The sequence below is a fragment of the Cricetulus griseus genome, chromosome 3, assembly GCF_003668045.3.
Source record: "Cricetulus griseus strain 17A/GY chromosome 3, alternate assembly CriGri-PICRH-1.0, whole genome shotgun sequence".
NCBI lineage: Eukaryota > Metazoa > Chordata > Mammalia > Rodentia > Cricetidae > Cricetulus > Cricetulus griseus.
This window is the reverse complement of record NC_048596.1, coordinates 167999984-168022037: the sequence shown is the minus strand read 5'-3', so window position 1 is coordinate 168022037 and position 22054 is coordinate 167999984. Positions and strand designations below refer to the sequence as shown.

Sequence of the window (22054 nt, the reverse complement as noted above, 5' to 3'; positions counted from 1 at the left end):
GCTTCTGGTAGGAACTTGTTCTTTTCTTTTGTTTTAAAGGACATGGCAGAAGGAAGAGAGTTTGTCCTTTGCTAACCTGGTCTTCTCTCCATTGCCTTATCTTGTCTGTCCTTGCTGCTGCTGATTCCTTTACTGGTATTCGAACCAGCATTCCCAGGCTTCCAGCACCAGTTAAGGACCACCAGCAGATCTTCAAGAAGCCTCCAGGTTTTCTTGGGTGCCAAACTGGGACTGATGAGGCACTCAGCTCTGTGGATTACAGACTGAGCGACTTCAGGGTTCTCTCCAGGGAGAGACAGCCACTATGGGTGACCCAGACTGCTGAGGCTCCAGCCTCAGGGCAGCTACCGGACTTTCAGCCCCTTGGGTTTGAGACAGCTGTTCTTATTGTAATACAAACTAATTTAACAAATGCATGTGTGTGTGTGTGTGTGTGTGTGTGTGTGTGTGTGTGTGTGTGTGTAATTATTATATCAGTTCTGTTCCTCCAGAGAACTCTGACTAATACACCACTCTAAGGGTCCAGCAAATGAGGAGTTAGTGGCTTCAGTGACAATAACACTGTTTTTTGAGTGTCTATTGTGTATTACACCCCTCTTTAAGGAATCCTTATGTAATCCTCACACTGTAAGGTAGATATCACCTCATTGTACAGATGAGAATGTTAAATGTGGCAATGATAGCCCTTTTGCTTTGTTTTCAGAGGTTCACAAGAAGCTTTCATTCCCAGACACCCTTAAGTGGGAATAGATAGCTGGGAACCGCATGATTAGTTCTGGTCAGTAGGAAATAAACTCCTCTCCCCACCCCCTGCTGAGATACCACAGGGAGGACCTCAGCCTGGTACACTGACATCCACAGAGGACCTCATGTGAGTTGACTAAACCTGTATTGCACATAACCACTGACAATCAGAGGTTTGCTTGCCATGCCTTGCCTATCCTGGGAGGTTCAGAGAGAAGTCACCTGGCCATGATTTCAAAAACACTGGTCTGGAACTCTCACCTCAGTCTAAGACTACAAAGCTGCTTTTATCTTTTCTTCTCTTACCTCTTTGCTAGGATATGGAGGAGTTCTGAAGTCCACAGTGCTATAAGTCCCTAAAGTGTCCTGGCTGGCACATCACAATGGAATTTTCTTTGATTTCTCTTTCCTTACCTGTCATACACTAGATTAATGGATATCCAAATGATATTTACTCTCCATCTAAGACTTTACTCCACTGGTTACTTTCTAAAAAAACAAAAAAAGTAAACAAGTAAGCAAGCAAACAAATAAACAAAAAACCCATTGCAGTATAATGGAAAACAAAAGTGCTCACTTCTGGCAGGATTGTGACCAGGTGACCTGTAACCCACTCTTTTTTTTTTTTTCAAAGAACAGATGGACTGTTTTGTGTCCCTGTCCACATACACAGGCTGGGCCATTTTCTGAGCAGGGAATTCACCAGGTGGAGAACCCTGGATTAGAGGAAGCACCCTACCTGCACATTCTCTCTCTGTTGTCTCTGTGTCTGTGTCTCCCTCTCCTCTCTCTCTCTCTCTCTCTCTCTCTCTCTCTCTCTCTCTCTCTCTCCCCCTCTCTCCCTCTCTCTCTCAAACCTTGTTATTGTACCACAGGCTGGCCTGGAATCTGTGATCCTCTTGCCTCAGCCTAAATGCCCAGGAGACAGTTCTCTGGGATGTCTGGCTGCTCTGTGGGAAGCCTCCTTGCTGGAAGAGATTCAGTGGTGAAGATGAGCCCATGGGAAATAAATTCTCTCTAGACAGTTTCTCCTAATATTATTACAGCTGAGACTGAAGACAACATGGCTCAAAAGCTCAATGCCAAGACGTTGCTGGCCTCCATCACATACACACAACACTTCTAGAAAACAAAAAAGATAGGATAAACCTTAAAAATAAGACTGTCTTCTCCCCTTTACTGCCAAACTGTTCTCTCATCACAAAGGTAGCAATATCAGCTGGGTCTTTTTAAGCATTTCCTGGAAAATTATGTCAATCACCTACCAATAGGTATGCACTTTTAATCTAAAGGGAGCAAGTTGTCTCTGCTTTTCTACTTTGTATGTCTGATAAACAGAGCATCTGAACCAAGCACAGAGTAGTTGGATCTGCATGGCAGAGGCAGTTCCCCTTCGTTGGATTGCAGCTTCATGGGGTGCTCAACCCTTGACTTGTTGACTCTTCCAGCCCTGCACCTCTCTGGTCACCTTGTTGAAAGGACTTTTGCAAGTGTTTTCCTAAATTAACTCCCCAGCATGGGACTGCTGAGATAAAGACCAGGCCTTCTATAGAAATGACCACCAGGCCTTCCACATGCTGAGGGCAGCCCAGCCCCAGGAGTGTAGAGGAGAGAGCCTGTTCCTGCCCACAGTGGATATTGTCAAGTCTCATTTGTGCCCACATGCTAGCCTAAGGATATTCTGCTGTGGCTGCTTTTGTGTGTATATATTTTTTATGAATGAACTTGAGCACCCATTCATGTATTCATTTCCGGTTTGTCTTCTTTGTTTCTGTAGGCAAAATGTCCATTTTCCCATCGGATGTGCCTTTTCCCTGATGAATTACATATACAAACGCTTTGTGAATATAACAATTAATGCTGGCAAGGATGGGGATGCTGTTAGTGAAAATGTCAATTAGTATGGCCATGTTGGAAATCAATGTGAAGGTTTGTCACAAACTAAAACTAGAGTTATCATATGACCCAGCTGTACCACTCCACCAGAAGGAGTGCGATACCCACCCACCCCCAAGACCCTGCTTAGCAGCACTACCCACTGCAGTGGATTGTGAAATCAGCACAGGTACCCAGAAAGATATAAGAGGACCAGAAAGAAATAAGTGAATACAGGAAAATGGGGTCTGTATACACAGTTAAGTTTGAGTTGGCCATAAAGAAGAAAGAAAGCACACAATTTGTGGAACTGGAGATCAGCATGAGAAGTAAGACCAAGAAAGGGAAATATGGCATGTTGTCTCTCATGCAGAGTGCAGAGGAGGAGGGGGAATGGAGAGCAGGGGGGTAGGACTTATTTAAGTAGAGGGGAGCATATCTGGGGAAAGAATAAGTGTGGTAAGGGGATATGAGGGCAAGGTGGGGGCGAATATGATTGAAGTGCATTATATCCATGCAGGAAAATACTGTAAGGAAAGCATTACTATTTTTGCACACTTAATATACACAATTTTTAAAAAATATCACATTTTTTTTTCTTTCAAGACAGGGCTTCTCTGTGTAGCCCTGGCTGTCCTAGAACTCACTCTGTAGACCAGGCTGGCCTCAAACTCACAGAGATCCACCTGCCTCTGCCTCCCAAGTGCTGGGATTAAAGCCATGCACCACCATGGCCCAGCCCAAGCAACCTCTTTTTATTTAAGGCAACAAATCCCTGATAACTTTTGGCTTTAGGCCATAAATTTTGAAATTTATATGTGATTAAATTTACCAATCCCTAAGAAGTTGGACTAGATTCCAAGATCCTTCCAAGTTTACAGAAGACTAAATATTAGCAGCCACAAACACTAAAGCAACTCTAATGGCAAATTCTGTCTGCATTCCACGCATGCATGAGGGTTACCTGGCTGTTAACCTTTGTGGGATCCTTTGAGCTCTCCCTTAGGACACTCAGTTGCACATTGCAATAATTAAATAGCTGATCCTAATCTGGTGTGGTGGTGCAGTCCACAAGAAAAACATAGGCAAGAGGATTGTGAGTTCAAAGCCAGCCAGGTCTCCACAAAGAGTCCCTGTCTTAAAAATAAACAAAAATCCAAACAAATAAACAGTTGATTCTATAGTCAAGATAGGACTTTAACGTGTCTTTGTGATTGTTATGGAAACCATATCCTTATTACCTCATCTGTGTTTTAAAAGGCAGGATGGCTCAGTGCCTAGCATTGTGCAGTGGGTTGGATGAATGTAATTATCAGGGTAAACGGGAAATGACTGAGGAAGAGGTGGACCTTCCCAGAAGGTCTGCAAAGCTCGGGACACCTTAAGATTTCTTCAAGGGGAAAAGAAGAAAACTAAATACAACACAACAAAACAAAAAAAACCAACTTGAATGAAGATCTATTATAACTTACTTCAAGAAAACTTGAAATAACTAACTTACGACAGTTTCAAACTTTTTGTGAAACAGGGACAATCATAGGCTGCAAGCTTTCACAGCTGTCACGTTTAAACACTGGAAGGGAAGCAGCCACGTCAATTATGGAGCTTCTCAAAACCTGGATATTTGTGTCAATCACCAGAGCTCCTGTTAAAATGTAGATTTTGATTTGGGTGGCAGCTGATAGGACCCAGGTTCTGCCTGTCTCAACAATTGCTAGGCCTCACCTCTTCAACACACACACAAACACACACACACACACACACACACCTTGACCATTTGCCCCAGGTCTGCTGTCCCATTCTTCCTTCTCTTTCCTTCTTTCCCCTTCTCTTGGTTCACTTGACAGTATTTATATATGTGTATATGCATGCTAATATATGTCTTTATTTTTCTGCTTCCTAAAAACACCAAGAAACGGGCTGGGTTTTTTGTTTTTTTGGGTTTTTTTCAGAAACCACAATGCGTTTCATGAAAAACCATTGGGCACAAAAGCCAAACATCAACAAATTGATACTTTCTTGCTTCGTCACGCCTGATTTAAGGAAATGAACACAAAATGGGTTGTGATTTGGAAATTGACTTCAACCACATTTAAAACTGTTCTCTTTAAAATATTAGCAGTTGAGTGTGTAAGCCAATATTTATTTTCTAATCAAAAGTTTTCGGCAAATGGTTTATAAACGAGAGAAGAATGCCTCAGAAATGTTTCTGGTAATCGAACTGCAAATAGTATATTTTATTTCTTTAAATGGCAGACACTGGGCTCCATCTCCTAAGATTCTTACTGCTCCAGGAAAAGAGAGAGCATGAAGAAACTGGCCACTGCACAGAAGTTCAAAGCTGGCACTTCCCACCAGTCATCACCATAAATAATTTTGTAGAAATAAGTTGAGGATCCTGATACATTAAGGGAAATCTATTAACAGAGTTTCTGCGTGGAGAGGACCCCTTAAGAGATGCTCTCAGAATTCCATTATCTCAACTGTCACTCGCCACCGGATTTGTCTTGGCGCTGTGTGTTTTCATGAATTACCCGAGCTGTTTGTTTTTCCTTTATCAGCCATCACCCTGTCAGCCAGGCCATTCATAACAACTTTTGGCAGCTCATCAGGGGAGTTCAGAGGCTGAATAGGACCCTATCAACTCTCACACCTCATTGTGTGAAACTGTTTACCGCCACTGCCTTTTCTGTAAATATTACAAGCAGAGCCCTGAAAGGAAAGATGTGTGAAAACAAAATGGCCTGCCTGGGAGCACAGTGAGGTGGAGGGGAGACTGGCAATTCGTGGTCCCATTAATTATGCTGAGTCATACTTACCCCTCTTGGAAAGTTTTGTGTGTGCTGGTTAATTAGACAACATTGAATTTGACTTTGCATCTGTAGGGGGTGGGGGAGGTGGGTCCAAGTGAGACTTCTGTAATTAGGGTGCACAGATCATTTCCGTCACAATTCCACTCCTGTCTTATTCAATGCCTGCTTTTCCAGGATTTTCTTACACTGTCTTTTGTGCTCGACTGGTAATTGTGCTGCTGTTAGATGAACAAAGCAACAGGACAGTCTCTGGATTGAGTTTTGCTGGTCATGCAACAGAAATAACTTCCTATTTGAAATGAAGCCACTGATCCTCTGCCTAAGTTCGTAACAGTGTAGATGGTGTCCCCTGACCCATTTCTTCAATCATTATCCTTAGATAAACGTAGGCATAGATTTTAAAGTGTTAAATAATTCTGAATTTAGGAAGAAAAATAAAGCCTTCCCAGTTTCCCTCCTCCTTAGTCTCTCTCTCTCTCTCTCTCTCTCTCTCTCTCTGTGTGTGTGTGTGTGTGTGTGCATATGTGTGAGTACCCACCATAGGGAAGGAGCTCCCTTTGACTGTTTTGAAGGTGATGGAATTGGATTGTGTTATTGCAATCTGCTTCTTTCTGTTATAAGTGAGTTGTTTTAACTTATTTTTCTATAAAACAAAGGTGTAATTTACACAGAACAGGATTGTATAAGTTCCATGTGTACAAATCAAGTGAGTTTTGATACATCATAACTTCCCTTTTTCAATGTTGTGGTACCTGAAGTCAAGCATGGTCTGAAGTGCTACATTTTTTTGAAATGGCTATCATCACAGTATACTATCACAGTTTTTCTATTTTGTTATTATGTGTAATTGCTCATTAGTTATGCCTACTTAATATAGGTTGACATGAGTATATATGTAGCATTAATTCTAATTGGTATTAATAGTAAAAACTCAGAGTCAGCTATCAGGGGTGAAAGCTGAAAGGTGAAAGGGTGACAGAGAAGCACTAGAGCCAGTAGAGAGTTCTTACCTCTACCATGCTCAGACCAAAGGGCGATCCTGTCCTCAGACTGCATCCTCAGACTACTGCCTCTGATTGCCATGAACTCCTTTCTTCTCATTTTATATTCCTCTCTCCATCCAGCCATATCCCTTCCTGTCTCCACTTCCTTAGTGCCAGGATTAAAGGCATGTCACTCCAAGTGCTGGGATCACCTTTGAGTGAGCTGTTTCTCATTTAGACTGGATCAATTTCATGTAGCCCAGGGTGGTCTTGAACTAACAGAGATCCATCTGACTCTGTCTATCAAGTGCTGTGATTAAAGGTGTACACCACCACTTTCAGGCCTGTCCAAGACACACTGCTCCCAGCTCTATCATTTACATCACGTTACTCTTTCCCAAAAGTCCATGTGCAGAGACCTAGAGAAGGTACTCTAGTGTGTCTGGCCTCTTTTACCCAGTGATATTGAGGTGGGGTAGAAAGGCAAGGAAAGTTGAGAACACGAAAAGGGAAATAGGAATCAGATTCTTGAATTTGGTTTAAGCCTGTTACCAGCAGGGAACCAAGAATCCCAGCATCATTACCAACTGCTTAAGGCCTTTCTCCCTGCCCAACTGTAAACCTACAATTTGCTAGGAATCTCACCAGAACCCCCATTTATGGGGAAAGGACATATACTAGACACTCTTGTGCAACCCTAGTGGCTTCTGGTTTTACTGTGTAGGATTACAATTCCACTCAAGGCATCTCTGGAGCCACTGGTATAATCTTACATGAAGGGAGGGAGAGAGGGAGAGAGGGAAAGAAGAAGAGAGGGAGGTTTTTTTTTTTTTTTTTTTTTGCAATCATTTGGTATGTAATTTGAGAGTCATCAAAAGGTATCTATGGTCAATGTTAAGACCATTAGTTGCAACTCTCCCTTGAAGAGCCTATACCCATCTGGGCATGTCTGTCTTTCTTAGTGCTTAAAAACATCTTCAATGAACTTTACAACTTTACTTCTGAACTGGCTATTCCTGTAATTATTTTCAGTGTTGAAGCCATGAGACCTTAATTGAGGTCCCTAAGAATCTAGAGGAAGTTCTCAGGCTGCTAAGGGTGGCAGCATGGAGCTCTCTCTCTCTCTCTCTCTCTCTCTCTCTCTCTCTCTCTTTCTCTCTCTCTCCTCATCACCAACAATGTTTGAGATTCACAAACAAGTTTGTTTCTGTTAACTGTCAAGCAAGCTATAGTCACTCCATCACAGCAGAATATTACTGCCTATGTGTCAACTCATTAGTTGACTGTCATTTTGGTGTCTTCATTTTAGGGTTGTTGAATCAGTCTATTACTGATTGTTAGTGACCCTATATAGTTTAGATAGCAAGTCCTTTGTTAGAAATAGAACCCAAAGGTTGTGGAGATGACTCTATGGATAAAACACTTGTCCTCCAGGCATGAGGACTAGAGCTTGGGTCTCGAGAATGCACATAAAAGCCCGGCAGGCAGATAGCCTCCTACAATTCCTGCACTAGGGAGCTGAAGAGGACACTGGAGCATTAGTTATTACATTGAAGAAAACCTCAGAGGGCACCAAAACATGTAGATGACTCATTAAGGAACAACAATAAAGCAGTTTCCTCTTGTATTGGTTTGACCAAAAGTGAGGCTAAATTTGAATTCTCTACTTCTCTCCCTGTGCTTTTGTCTATAGTTACCAGTCTATCTACAATCTGTCTGGTGTATGTGTGTGTGTGGTCTATCTCTGATGCTTCTTTGTGTTTTGTGTCTGCCTGCTGTGCCTCTGTATTAATTGAACAGCACAGAAAACATGACATGGAAAAGGAAAGAGGGAGTTTTAAAAGAACTCAATAGAGTTTTACAAAAGAAGTTACTTTCCTTTTCTCAACAAACTCAGAATAGTATCCAATGCTGCAAACAGAAGTTTGTTTCAGAGTATTTGTTTAACTATGCAAAGATGTGTTGCATTTGTTTATGTTGCAGAATACTTGCTTAACTATGTAAAGATGTGTTACTGTTTTACCTTGTCTGCCTAAGACACTTGATTGGTCTAAGAAAAAGCTGAGTGGCCAATAGTGAGGGAGGAGATATAGTCAGGACTTCTGGACTGGGAGAGTCAGTAGGAAGAGGAATTTAGGCTCAGGGGAAGGAAGAAAAAGAAATGCCAGGGGCTTGTCAGACAGCCAGACACAAAGAAAGCAGGAAAGTAGGACATACAGAATGAAAGAAATGAAAGCCCCTAGGCAAAACATAGATGACTAGAAATAGGTTAAATTAAGTTGATAAAGCTAGCAGGACAAGCCTAAGTTAGGGTGGAGCATTCATAATTAATAAGTCTCCATGTCTTTATTTGGGAGCTGGCTGGCAGCCCAAAGAAACTGTCAGCTACAGAATTTATGAAGCTGTAACCACAAACGTTTTCAACATTCATGCCTACATACAACCATATTTGTTGTATATGCTGGCTTCCAAGAAGTTGGCTGCTTTCAGCAAATGATTACCACAACAAATACATACACATATACATAATTATGGGTCGGGAGCATGGAAGAGTGCATTATTCAAAATTAAAGCTGGTAGCATGGGAAAAGTCCAAAGCACAGTAGGGTTGGTTCCATTGTTCTCTTAGAGGGAGGTTACATTTAAATAGGCTGATTACACAGGAAGACAGCACAAGAAGTATGTAGTCTGTGTCTTGAGGCATGCCATTACCTTGACTGTGAGGTCCAGAAAAGTCTTTCCAGAGTCAAGAGACATTTTCATAAAATTGTATCAACACAGCCAGGAACAAGCTGGCTAGCTAATTAGCAGGTTTGGTGAGCTCTGACTTCAGTGAGAAAACCTGCCTCAATAAATAAAGCAAAGAATGATTAAGGAAGATACCCATTATGAGCTTCTGCCCTGAACATACATGTTCACACATGTGTGGCCATACACATGTCAGCATGTGAATATATAGAGACCTGTACCATGCATATGCATACATGCAAATGATCAATTTTGAATTATTTTCATATTCTATGACTATCCTCAGTTTTCAATTGTGGTATTTGTTGACTAGAAGAGTTAAATTTTGGTTATATCCAAGCTAGGATTTTATGGAATCAGACTCTGCACTGAGCCTCCATCTTACTTTAGCTCCTGCTACAAGGAAGAGGTTGAGATTCTTTTGGGGTTTTGTTTTTAAAATGGGTATAGTGAATAGGATAATTTTTTCCAACTTTTTCCATTGGACACACACACACACACACACACACACACACAGAGACATGTGTATGTGAAAATCAATTGATCACACATACATCTGTGATCTATTTCAGAACTCTATCCTGTTTTGTTGGCCTTTAATCTTCATGTAAATAATTACCAGCTTGAAAGCTGGAAATAGGCTTTTCAAATTTGTTCTTTTATAAGTTGCATTGACTAGTTCTCATTTTTTGCATTCTTATATACGGTATTAGTTACCAGTACATTACTTTGTCAGTCACTGGAACAAATTACCAAAGATTAGCAGTTTAGGGGAGAAGAGATTTCAGAGAGCCTCAGTCTATAGTATCCAGGAAAGAACAGCCACAGAAACAGCTCTGACTGTGATGGTGGGAGCTCATGGTGGTGGCTAGTCACATGGAGTGGAGAAGACTCAGGGGCTGGCATAACACTGAAAGCCTGGGCTTGCAGGGTGGGACCTTAGTGGCCTGCTTCTAACAGCTAGGCTCCACCTCAAAAGGCTCCATAGCCTTCAAAAAATAATCACAAACCCAAGACCAAGCTTCCCAAATGTAACCCCATGGTAAAAGGCTGGAGGCTCTCAGAGTCTAGTTATAGTGTATACAGTGGGCAATGAGCATGTTAATTTACAATAGAAATCTTCCTGGGTACCCAGTGTCACAAAGCTGACCCAATCCAAGTCTTCCTTAGATCTTTGGGTGTTACTACACATAGATCAGTTAAAAGAGAATTGATTGGCACCTTAGCAACACCATCTATTAGCATGGTTTTTAACTTCTTGTTTAGTAACTTCCTGTGATATATTCTGGCTTTCCTATTCAATCCCTTTTGTTTGTTTGTTTTTGTTGTTTTGTTTGAGACAGGGTTTCTCTGTGTAGCCCTGGCTGTCTTAGAATTCATTCTATAGACCAGGCTGGTTTTGAACTCAGAGATCCACCTGCCTCTGCCTCTGGGATTAAAGGTGTGAGCCACCACCACTGGCTCTTGTTCATTTCTTACATTGTTGTGTGATGTATTGTACACTGTGTAATGAGGTATTGCTATGATTGGTGTAATAAAAAGCTGAATGGCCAATTGCTAGGCAGGAGGTATAGGCGGTACTTCCAGGCAGACAGAGAGAACTCTGGGAAGAAGAAAAGTGGAGTTACCAGGCAGACTTGGAGGAAGCAGGATGGACAGTTGGAAGAGGTAATGTCACATGGTAGAACATAGATTAATATAAATTGGTTAATTTAAGTTATAAGAGCTAGTTTAGACAAGCCAACAATAAAGGCCAAACTTTCATAATTAATAATAAGTCTCCATGTCATTATTTTCAGGCAGATGGTCCTGATGAAAAAGTATTACTACATTATACAGTTTTTATAAAACTTAGGTTATTCATGTTTTTTCACGATCATAGAGTTGTTTTTCATTTTCATTTTAAAGCTGTTTTGATGGGGGAAAAGTGTAATTCTTTTTGTTTGTTGACCTTGGTTCTGTTTCTGTGGCAGGTTCCTTAGGCAGTCTTGTATATATCATCATGCCATCTACAGAATGGACATCCTAGGTGGTGGTGGTGGTGCATGCTTTTAACCACAGCACTGGGAGGCAGAAGCAGGCAGAGGCAGGTGGATCTCTGTGAGTTCAAAGCCTGCCTGGTCTACAGAGTGAGTTGAGTTCCAGAACAGTCAGGGCTACACAGAGAAACCCTGTTTCAAAAGAACAGAATGGACATCCTTCTAACTGCCATGCCCTTGCCTCATCAGCAAGGGCTTCCAGGACAATGTTTACCAGAGATGAAGGACGTGGAGATGTCATTTCTGGCCTCAGGAGAAAGCGTTCCATTTTGACCATAAGTATGGGGTTTTGTATATGTCCTTTATTAGATGGACAAAATTCTTCCTTTCTTAGATTTTTTGGAAGATTTCATCAAACATGGTAGTTTTTTTCTGAAATGTTTTTTAATCAAATGAGAAGTTTTTTTTTTTTTTTTTTTTTTTTTTTTTTTTTTTACTTATTTTGTTACTTGATTCACTACACACACTATTTCATTTCTTTTTTTCTTTTGTTTTTTGAGACAGGGTTTCTCTGTGTAGCCCTGGCTTTCCTGAAACTCACTCTATAGACCAGGCTGCTCTTGAACTCACAGAGATCTGCCTGCCTCTGCCTCTGCCTCTGCCTCTGCCTCTGCCTCTGCTCTGCCTCTGCCTCTGCCTCTGCCTCTGCCTCTGCCTCTGCCTCTGCCTCTGCCTCTGCCTCTGGAGTGGTGAGATTAAAGGCATCAACAGCATGTACCACCACTGCCCAGCCACTATTTCATTTCTAATACACTAATGATCAATCCCAGCTTAAGTTCCTATTGGTAATGTTTTCCCTTTGCACATACTACTAACTTGAATTCCTAACATTGTGTTCAGGGCTTTGGCATCATCACTCATGGAGGATGCTGGCCTATATTCTCATTCTCTCTCTCTCTCTCTCTCTCTCTCTCTCTCTCTCTCTCTCTCTCTCTCTTTCTCTCTCTCTCTCTCAATTCTCAGACTGTTTTTGTGTTTGTTGCCTCAGCCAGCCTGGAACCTGCAATCAACTCTCTTGCCTCAGCACCCAGAGGATCTTGCAAGCACATGGCTGCACCAGGCTTCACCTCCAACCCTAGTCAGGCTCTGCTAGCAGGGATGCTCTACTCTCAAACAACAGCTTGCAAAGTGCTCCCTCTGTTTTCAGAAGACTTGAGTTTGTTTTTCCTTAAACCTGTGGTAGAACTACTAGGACTGGAGAGTAAAGGCGCTTGCTTCTTAAACACAAGGATCTGAGTTCAAATCCTCAGAACCCTTGTAAAAACCTAGGCATGATCATGAACGCCCATAACCCCAGCACTTGTGTGGGACAGACAGGATGGTCACTGTGTCTTGAGAGATCCTTTCTCAGAAGAATATGGTAAAAAGGGATAAAGCAGATTACCAGATCTTCTCCTCTGGCCTCCATGCACACATGGGCACCTCATACATGTCCATATAACACACACATACACACACACACACACACACACACACACACACACACACACACAGAGAGAGAGAGAGAGAGAGAGAGAGAGAGAGAGAGAGAGAGAGAGAGAGAGAGAGAGAGAGATGAGAGAGAGCTCTTTGTAGAACTAACCAATAAATCCATTTGAACTTGGGTTTTTCTTTGTTGAAGGATTTTAAATCATGAATTCAATTTTGAGATTAGATAAAGGTCCTCTGACTTTTTCTGTTTTCTCTTCTAATTTTGTTAAGATATGTTGCTCAATAAATGTATCCACTTGTGATAAGATGTTGAATTTATAGACATAAAATCATTCATCGCTTTGTCTTCTTGGAGAGTAGAGCCCTTTATCACAATGTAATAGCCCTCTTTATCAGTGGCAATACTTCTTATCTGAGGTCTATGTTGATGTTAATAAAGCTGCCACCTTCCCTCTGATTTGTGTCTGCATGGTGTGTCTTCCTACCCCTCTTCATTTCTATTCCCACTTTTACATTTTTGTCTCTTTTTAAATAATTGAGTTTGTATGAGTCAGCGTTATTTCTACTACTGGATTATCATGTATATGTAATAGTTGATTTGGGCTTCACCACCCCATCTGATTTGATCAAAGTCTATTTTCAAATACTATGATTTGGCTCTGTGTCTCCTACAGAGCAGCAGCAGGTCGCCAGGCCTTCCCTCCTGGTCATGCTCTGCTTCCTGTTCCTCCTGACAGATGTCACGAACAGGTAAACATTGTGCAGAGCAATTAAAAGTAATGGAGCATAGGGCTGAGGAGACCGTGGTGTGCAAGCCTGAGGACCCAAGTTTGGTCCCCACAACTCAAACAAAAAGTCTAAGCATGATGGTGAACGCTTACAACCTGGGTGCTGAAGAGGTGGGGACAGCTGGGTCCCTGGAGTTCACTGGCCAGCCAGTCTCACCCATTCAGCAAACTCCAGGATAGTGAGAGAACATCACGTTGGTAATTAAAAAAATAGAAAAGCTGGCTTGGTGGTACCTGCCTGTAATCACACACACACACACACACCATAACCCCCTCCCCCCACAGGAGGCAGAGACAGGAAGATGGTTTTGTGTTTGAGCTTTAGGCTGCATTGTAAAACTTTGTCTCAAAAAGCAAACAAAACCAGCTATGCCTGAGTTGTAGGCCTGTAATTCCAGCACTTAGGAAGTAGATACAGGAGGGTGACTAGGCATTCAAAGTCAAAGACACAGTATATTTTGAGGCCAGCATTGACTGTATGAGAACATACCTCAGTAAAACAAAAAACAGCTGAGCACCGTCCCACATGCCTTTAAATCCCAGCACTCAGCAGGCAGAAGCAGGTTGGTCTCTGTCAGTTCCAGGACAGTCAGGGCTACAAAGAGAAACTGTCTCGAAAAGTAAAAAACAAAAAACAAAAACAAAAACAAAAAACAAAAACAAAAACAAAAACAAAACCACCAAACTTACCCTTTTAATGGTCTTGGACTGGAGTGCAGGGACACAGGTGTGTATGATCTGCCATTTTTATCTGGACATCAAATTTGAATGTCACTAAAACAGGCTTAGTGATGAGAAGGAAACCTCCTACTCTCTTTGTATCTTATTTTCACATCTTAAAGGAATTTTGCCTTCTCAGGGAGAAGAGTTAACAACAGTTGGTGTTCAGGCAATGCGCATGCGCTCCTGCCATAAGAGCTGTCTTGTAGTAACTAATTTAACGACTATAGCCAGTTTCCTATACAGAAACCCATCAATCTTCCTTGTTATAGATGAGAATAAACTAAGGTGTAGAAAGATGGGCCATTTGCACAGGGATGCATAATGGAATCATGGCAGAATTTAAAAGAACATTTGTAGAATGCATTCATTTTCAAGGCAATGTGTTTCATAATGATGTTTTCAGCCGTGTATGTCAAATACTTTGAGTACACTCATCTTGTTATTCTCTTCTGGCCTCCTCTCCGCCTGTTAATACCTTCTCGTCTCATGTCATATATAAGCCTACATGATCTGTAGCTATGACTACCTATATCTTTATATCTACTTGATAGTAAACTTGGTTCTGCGTAGGAGAGAAAGCATGCAATATCTGTTTTTCTGAGTGTGGCTTATTTTGCATTTTGCTTAATACAAGGACTTTAATTCTATCTATTTTACTGCAAATGGCACGGTTTTGTTCTTCTTTCTGGCTGAGTAAAACCACATGTTTTTAAAACTTACTCATCTGTTATTGGGCATCTAGGCTGATCCCTTAACTTGGCTTTTATAAACAGTGCCCCAGGATAACATGGATAAGCAGGGTGTCTGTAATTGGCTGGCTTGGACTCCATTGGGTATATTCCCAGGGGTAATCTGGGTCATGTGGTAGTTCTTGTTTTATGTTTCTGAGGCTCCTTCATACTGATGTTCACAGTGGATGGACCAGTTTTCAATCCCGCTTGCTGTGTGTAATGTTTCCTGTCCCCACCCCCATCCCAAACAGCAGTTGCTATTGTTTTCTTAATGATGGCCATTCTGGGGTGAGAGGGAACTACAAAGCAGTTTTGATTGGTATTTCCTTGATGGCTAAGGATGTTCAACATTTTTCATAATGACTACTGGAGGAGTGTCTATTCAATTCATGTGCTCGTTTATGGATGCTGGGAGGTGAGGTTTGGGGTTTCACTTTCTGAGTTCTTTACACAGTGTGAATGCTAAGCCCGGATCACAGGCATAGCTGACGGAGACTTTCCCACACTGGAGTCTGTCTTTACTCATCAGCTGCTTCAAAGAAGCCTCTTCTTCCACAAATCCCACTTGCTACTTGATTTGCTGGGGCGGGGGCTATACTTCTTGGGAAGCCCCTGCTCATTCTCTCCCAGTGTCTCCTCTGTTTTCCCCTAGCAGTTTCAGTGTACAGATTTTACGTTAAAGGTCTTTGATCCATTTGATCTTCTTTTGTGCAAAGTGAGAGATTAGGGCTCAGTTTAATTCTTTACATGTGGAAGCATCGTTTGTCAAAGTTGATATTTCTCCAACGTATGTTTTAGTCATCTTTGCCAAAAAGCAGGTAGTTGAAACATCGTGGATGCATTTAAAGGTTTCTGTTTATATTCCATTGCTCTGTATGTCTGCTTTTGTGCCAGTGCTGGGCTGTTTTTGTTACTATGGCTCTGTAGTATAATCTAAAGTCAGGTGCACAATGCCTCCAGCATCATTCTTCTTGCTTGGGATCACTTTGGCTCTTCATGGTTTTTTCTGCTTCTACATAATTTTTAAGATTGTTTTTTTCATTCCTTGAGGAATACCAATGAAATTTTGATGAGGACTGCTTAAAACCTGTAGGTTGCTTTTGGTAATATAGCCACTTTCACCATACTGGTTTTTGTTGGTTTCTTTTGCTGTTTTTTGAGGGGCATTGTGAATGGGACTCTTCCTGATTTCTTTCTCAGCATGATCATGATTGTTGCACAGAAAAGCAACTGGGTTTTCTGTGTTGACTTTGTATCCTTCTCCTCTGTTTGTCAGGTCTAAGTGCTTTGGGTGGTGGTAAGGTTTTAAGTACAGGATTGTGGCTCAGCACACCATGGTAGTTTAACTTCTTTCTTTCCTATTTGGATTTCTTTGTCTTTCTTCTTTCTGATTAAGAGTTCAAGCCCTATACAGAATAAGGCCAGAAAAAGTGGTCCCCTGTGTCCCATACCTAATTTTAGAAGGAACACTGAGTTTTTTCATCTTAGCATAATGTCAGCTCTAGGTGACATTGTACTGTCATATAGCACCAGAATGCCTATGCCAGCTTTTATTATGTTGAAGATTGTTCCTTCTATGCCTAGTTTCTTCAGGGTCTATCTTATAAAAAGATATTGAACTTTGTGGAAGGCATTTTCAGTGTCTATTGTGAAAAACCTTGCTGCCTCCATTTTAAGCTTAAAAGCTGTCTTATAGTAAAGACAAAGTAGGTTCCTCCCTATTTATGATGAAGCCTCTGTTTCTCAAGGATTGGGCTAAACCCCACCTGTAACCTTACCCACAAATGGTTCTCTACTGTCTGTTCCAGGAATGGTAAGTATATCTTTGCTTCAAAAAGTTGTTTATAACCATCTTGCAACCCTATCTTTGTTTCAAAAAGTCGTATGACCCTCTATAATTACCATGTTGTGATATCCTGTTTTTTTATCATGTTAGGTTCTCCTCCTGTAACCCCCACCAATTCCCCCCTGCATTTGGAAACCCCCTACAACTGAGCTATAAAAACCTTGTCTTCCTCACATCTAAAGCTGACCTCTGGAACCCTACTTTAGGGGGAGGCAGCATGTGTACAGAAATAAAAAAAAAACCTTGCTTTTATTAATTGCTTGCTTTAATTAATTTGGTCATGATGATTTGGGTCAATGGCCTTTCTCCTCCCATCTTTGGGATTAACAATTGAAGTGGATTTGTGATTTCTGCCCTTGAGTCTATTTATGTACTTATTGAATTTATTGGTTTGCGTATGTTGAACCATTCTTTTTTACTGGGGTGAAGCCACTTCATGGATCACAGTATGTGATCTTTCTAATGTGTCATTGAATCTGAGAATCGAATCACTCAACCACTGGGTTTGAATCACTTTCAACAGATGAGACGATTGCATTCAGGTGATCTTTCCTTCATGCACACCATCCAACCTTACTCGAAGAAGATCAAGCAAATGCACACCTACTTCCCATCACAGACTCAGAGCTGTTGTTTGCTGTGGGGTACAGCAGAGTTCGGAAACCATCCACTTCACAAAATCTCCACTCCTCACCGAGAAGGCCTTCAAACCCAGAACTGTTGCAGCTAGAGCAGCACCACTCATCTGATTGCACAGAAACCACCAGAAGCACATTTGGTAATGACTGCTGCTAGCATTCTCTCAGCCTTTGGGTTGCCCCTGCAGCCTTTCTTCCTGCCTCCACTTCTGTTCGTGCACCTCAGTTCTGGCCCAGGAGGCTTTGTAAAGGCTCTATCCCAGAGCCTAGCCTGGCCTAAGCTCAAACATCTTTACAAATGTCTGATGTGGGAATAGACCCAGATTGTTGACCACGGTGAGGTACATGCATGTACACTAAGCGCATCTTTTGTCCTGATGTTGTTTTTCAGTGGACAACTGAAAAATAATGCATATCCACAGTAGATGCTCCCTATTGTATCCGGAGAAGCTGCGATTAAACAGAGGGTTAACGATGCAACGTACCTTTAGAACGGCTAGACAGAAGCTGCCTCCCAGCAGGGGCCTAATCAATACTTACATTTTCACTGAATGAATGAGCAAAATGAAAGGGAATCCTTGGTGACTCTTTTTGTGAACAAGAAGGAAATTTTTGTTACTTTGTATTGTTTGAAGAATAGATCTAATGCTAAGAACATCAACATAACACAGAAGGAAGCTGTAGTTCCTGGAAAGCCCCACAAGACAGTGACTGTGGGTTAGGGTGTACCCCTAGCGCAAGACCATCTCCTCCCCAGCTCAGCACCAGCAAGGGAGCTGAAGCATTTAGAATGGTGCAATGATAAACCACCAGATGACATCCAGGTCAGTGCAGACATATTTCTGTGTACTATGATCATCTGTCTCAAAGGCAGAGTGTACACAAAACAATAATTGAGCGACTTCTCAGGAAAGATGTGATGGTACTGAGAGGCCAGAGGGCATGTCATCTCTGGCAATCACCACGTCACTCTGTAACCTCAGGAAATCCCTAAGATTCAGTTGTCTAACCCTTTAATTTGGTGCACTAATATAATTTCATATTCTTGTGAGGATTAAATAAAATACCCAATAGCCAACTAGAGTACATGCTGCTTAAATAATTATTGCTGCTTAGAGAATTCAGGGGTTGAGGCTGTGGCCATCTCTCTCTCTCTCTCTCTCTCTCTCTCTCTCTCTCTCTCTCTCTCTCTCTCTCACACACACACACACACACACACACAAACCACTTGACAAAAACAGGGCAACTTAAAAGGGAGGTCTTTATAATCTTCCTTCTTTATCTTTTCTTTTTTGTTTAGGAATTTTGAAACACATTTGCTTTGTTTTCATTTTGAGATACCTACTCTCTAGGTAGCCCAGGCTGACCTAGAACTTACATCTTCCTGCCTCAGCCTTACTAGTGCTAGGATTATGTGTGTCCCATTACACCCATCCTTGAGTGACATTTTTTTTTCTTTTTCAGAGCACAGGCAATGACATGGGAAAGGGGCTTGAAATTCTTTCTGAGAAATGTCTTTCACCAAGGACATAGGCTCATAGGACATACCCTGTCAGTGGATCATGAACACAGCAGTAACAATGGGCTCTGCATGGCACAGTGATTAGCTCTAGAAGTCAGTGAGGACCCCATCTTCCTGGCAGGCCTCTTCCTTTTCACAGCACTTCCACACACACTGCCATTTTCATTGTCACAAAAAATTTGTGTGAAGAGCCTGAAATAAACATCACCTCCTCACTTTATAGAGAAGTGAGCACATTCCAGGAAGTGGAATCATCATGCCCAAGGTTACTCACGACTCATGACTAGCCTGGGGCTTAAGCCCAAGTCCTTTCTTTGGGGTCAGTGTTTTTGTCTCAGTGAACTTGGGAACCTGTTTGGTCAACCAAATGCATCCATTTTACTACTGAATGTCCTAGTTTACATAGTTGATTCTTAAGAATTTGTATCACAAACTTATGTCTTATCCAGATGCAGAAATTAAAAGAGGCAGCCTAGTTTATAAACATGGTCTTTTAAAAGTTGTTTGTTAGAATTCATTTTCATACAATGTATTTTGATCATATTCTTTTCTTTTCCCCTCCCCCAGATTCTCCTAGATTTACCTTACGCCCCTATCTACCCAACTCGATGCTCTTTCTCTCTCAAAGAACAGAAAGAAGAAGAAGAAGAAAAAAAACCCAGATAACCAAAGCAAACATACAAACAAAGCAGTAAGACAAAACAAACAAAACCCCCCCCCACCACCACCACCACCAACAAAAATACAAAAAAATATGGAGTTTGTCTTGTGTTGCCCAACTACTTCTGAGAATGGGGCCTGGCCTAGAATGTGGCATCAACCAGTGTGATGTAGCCAGTGGCATGCCATTGGAGAGAACTGAATTTCCCTTTCGAAGCACGTATCAGCTGCAGATAGCTCCCTGGCTAGGGGTGGGATCCTGCGTTCACTTCTCCCTCTGGCTGGAAGCTATGCAGGTCTTGTGTGTGGGGCTACAGTCTCTGTGAGTTCATGTGTGTGTCAGGCCTGTTTCCTTGGGGGTCATCCACCTCCACTGACTCTCACAGTCTTTCTGCCTTCTCTTCCACTTAGATTCTTTAGCCTTAAGGGCGGGGCTTGATGAAGCCCTCTGATTTAGGTAGGACTCAGTGTTCAAAGCCTCTCTTTCTCTGCATATTGTCTGGTTGTGGGGAGGCTGTGTTAATTCCCACCTACTGCAAGAAGAAGCTTTTCTCATGAGGGTTGAACAATGGGTGGAGTGGTAATGTCATTAAACCTTGCTTCTGTTTGAACCAATAGGGAATGGAGGTTTTCCTAATGACACGCTAAATCTTTTAAAGAGAACCTTTAAATTAATTTTTATGAAATTTATAGTTGAACAAAATAATGGGGTTCACTGTGACATTTTCTTACATACATACTATGAACTTTGAGATTGTATTGTCTCCATCATCCCCATTCCCTCCTCCCACTTATCCCTGCCTCCCCAGATAGTTCTTCTATCCCAGATAAAAATGAAAAATACATATGGTATCTGTCTTTCTGAATCTGGCTTATTTCATGATGGCCTCCAGTTCTGCCTATCATCCTGCCGGTGACGTGATTTTGTTCTTTATGACCAAGTAACACTCCATTACCATCTTTTGGATTTCTGATGCCATCAAGAGGAGGCTGTTATGCCTCTTTTTGGTCAAAGGCTGGAAGATCCGAAGAACGGCTGGATGTGCAGAAGCGGTCAGTTGTGCAGGTGAAACACAGGTCGCAGCTATTTCAGCCAGTCCATCAGTCAATCCACCCCTCAGTCCAGGGAGACTGAGCAGGAAGAGTACTGCTCAAGCATGGTCCTGCCTTGCTTCCTGCCTTGCCAGCAGATGCTGATGAGGCTTCCGTAATCCTTTTCTCTCCTGTGATTAACATTCTAAACTGTTACCTAGAATAAATTCTACTAATCTAATCTAATCAATGCTCCAATGAACTTTGTTTTGTATGCAAAAGGGAGTTGTGCTGATACCTCTGCTGGCAGCATAGGGAATTCATCTTCAGTGACAAAGTCTCTTTATGCAGAGTAAATAGGATTCATCTCTATAGTTCTCAAAATGAACCATTGTCATGTAATTGGCTTCCTAGTTGATGTTTGACACTCCTTCTTGAGTGTCTTAGGGTTTGTTGCCATGATAAACACCATGACCAAGAATGATCTGGGGAAGAAAGGAAAGGATTTATTTAGATTACATTCTACATCTCAAGTCCATCACTGAAGGAAGTCAGGGCATGATCCTGGAGACAGGAACTGAAGAAGTTGTGGAGGAACTGTGGCCACTTTGCTCCGAATGAACACACAGACACTATATTAATTATTAAACTGTTGGCCGGTGGCTAGGGCTTCTTATTGGCTAGCTCTGTCTTAGTTATTAACCCATTTCTATTAATCTATGTATTGCCATGAGGCTGTGACTTACCCATAATCTGGCATGTTGCTCCTTTGGCAGCATGGTGTCTGTTTTTGGCCTCTCTCTACCTTCCTCTCTCCAGCCTTCTCCTGGTCTGGTAGCCCCACCTATACTTTTTGCCTAGATACTGGACAATCAATGTTTTATTCATCAACCAATAAGAGAAGCATATATACAGAAGGACATCCCTCATCAAGGCCCAGTCTCACTTCTCTGCCTGCTGTCTGCTGCATCAGGATGTAAGCTCTCAGAGCTGCTCCAGCACCATGCCTGCCTGCCTGCTTGCCATGCTTCTTACATGCTGAGATCATGGACTAAGCCTCTGAAACTGTAAGCAAGCCTCCAATGAAATGCTTTTCTTTTTTTAAGTTACCTTTGCCATGGTGTCTCTTCAGAACGATAGAACAGTAACTAAAACAGAGGGTCTCTTTTAGAACAGCTGTGGACAGATTCTGGTCCATACTAGCCCAAGGGCAATGGCGTTCTATCAGCTCACTCTCTCCTTGGGTTTTCTTGCAGGTCTCTAAGAGTCCAATGTGTGACTCATGCCCACTGGTGAGAGCATGCTAGAAATGACCTCACATCATAACCACTATGACATACCCTATAAGTACCCATTTGTTAAAACCACAACCACTGAGCCAGTGAGAGGGCTCAGCCAGTAGAAAGGCTGGCTGGCAAGTCTCACTACCTGATTTTAATGCTCAGGACCCACGTGGTAGGAGAGAACCAATTCCTGCAAGT

At 41.9% G+C, this 22054-nt stretch overlaps 1 long non-coding RNA gene across 2 annotated transcripts in view; it reads left to right on the top strand.

Annotated features, from left to right (window-relative positions):
* LOC103159710 overlaps nucleotides 1-22054 on the top strand; it is a 73843-nt gene that overhangs the window by 38519 nt on the left and 13270 nt on the right. For both annotated transcript variants that reach the window (XR_003483388.2, XR_004769254.1), the window contains 2 exons: nucleotides 17245-17499; nucleotides 19449-19572. This is a non-coding gene — a long non-coding RNA (uncharacterized LOC103159710). The remainder of the gene's footprint in view (nucleotides 1-17244; nucleotides 17500-19448; nucleotides 19573-22054) is intronic.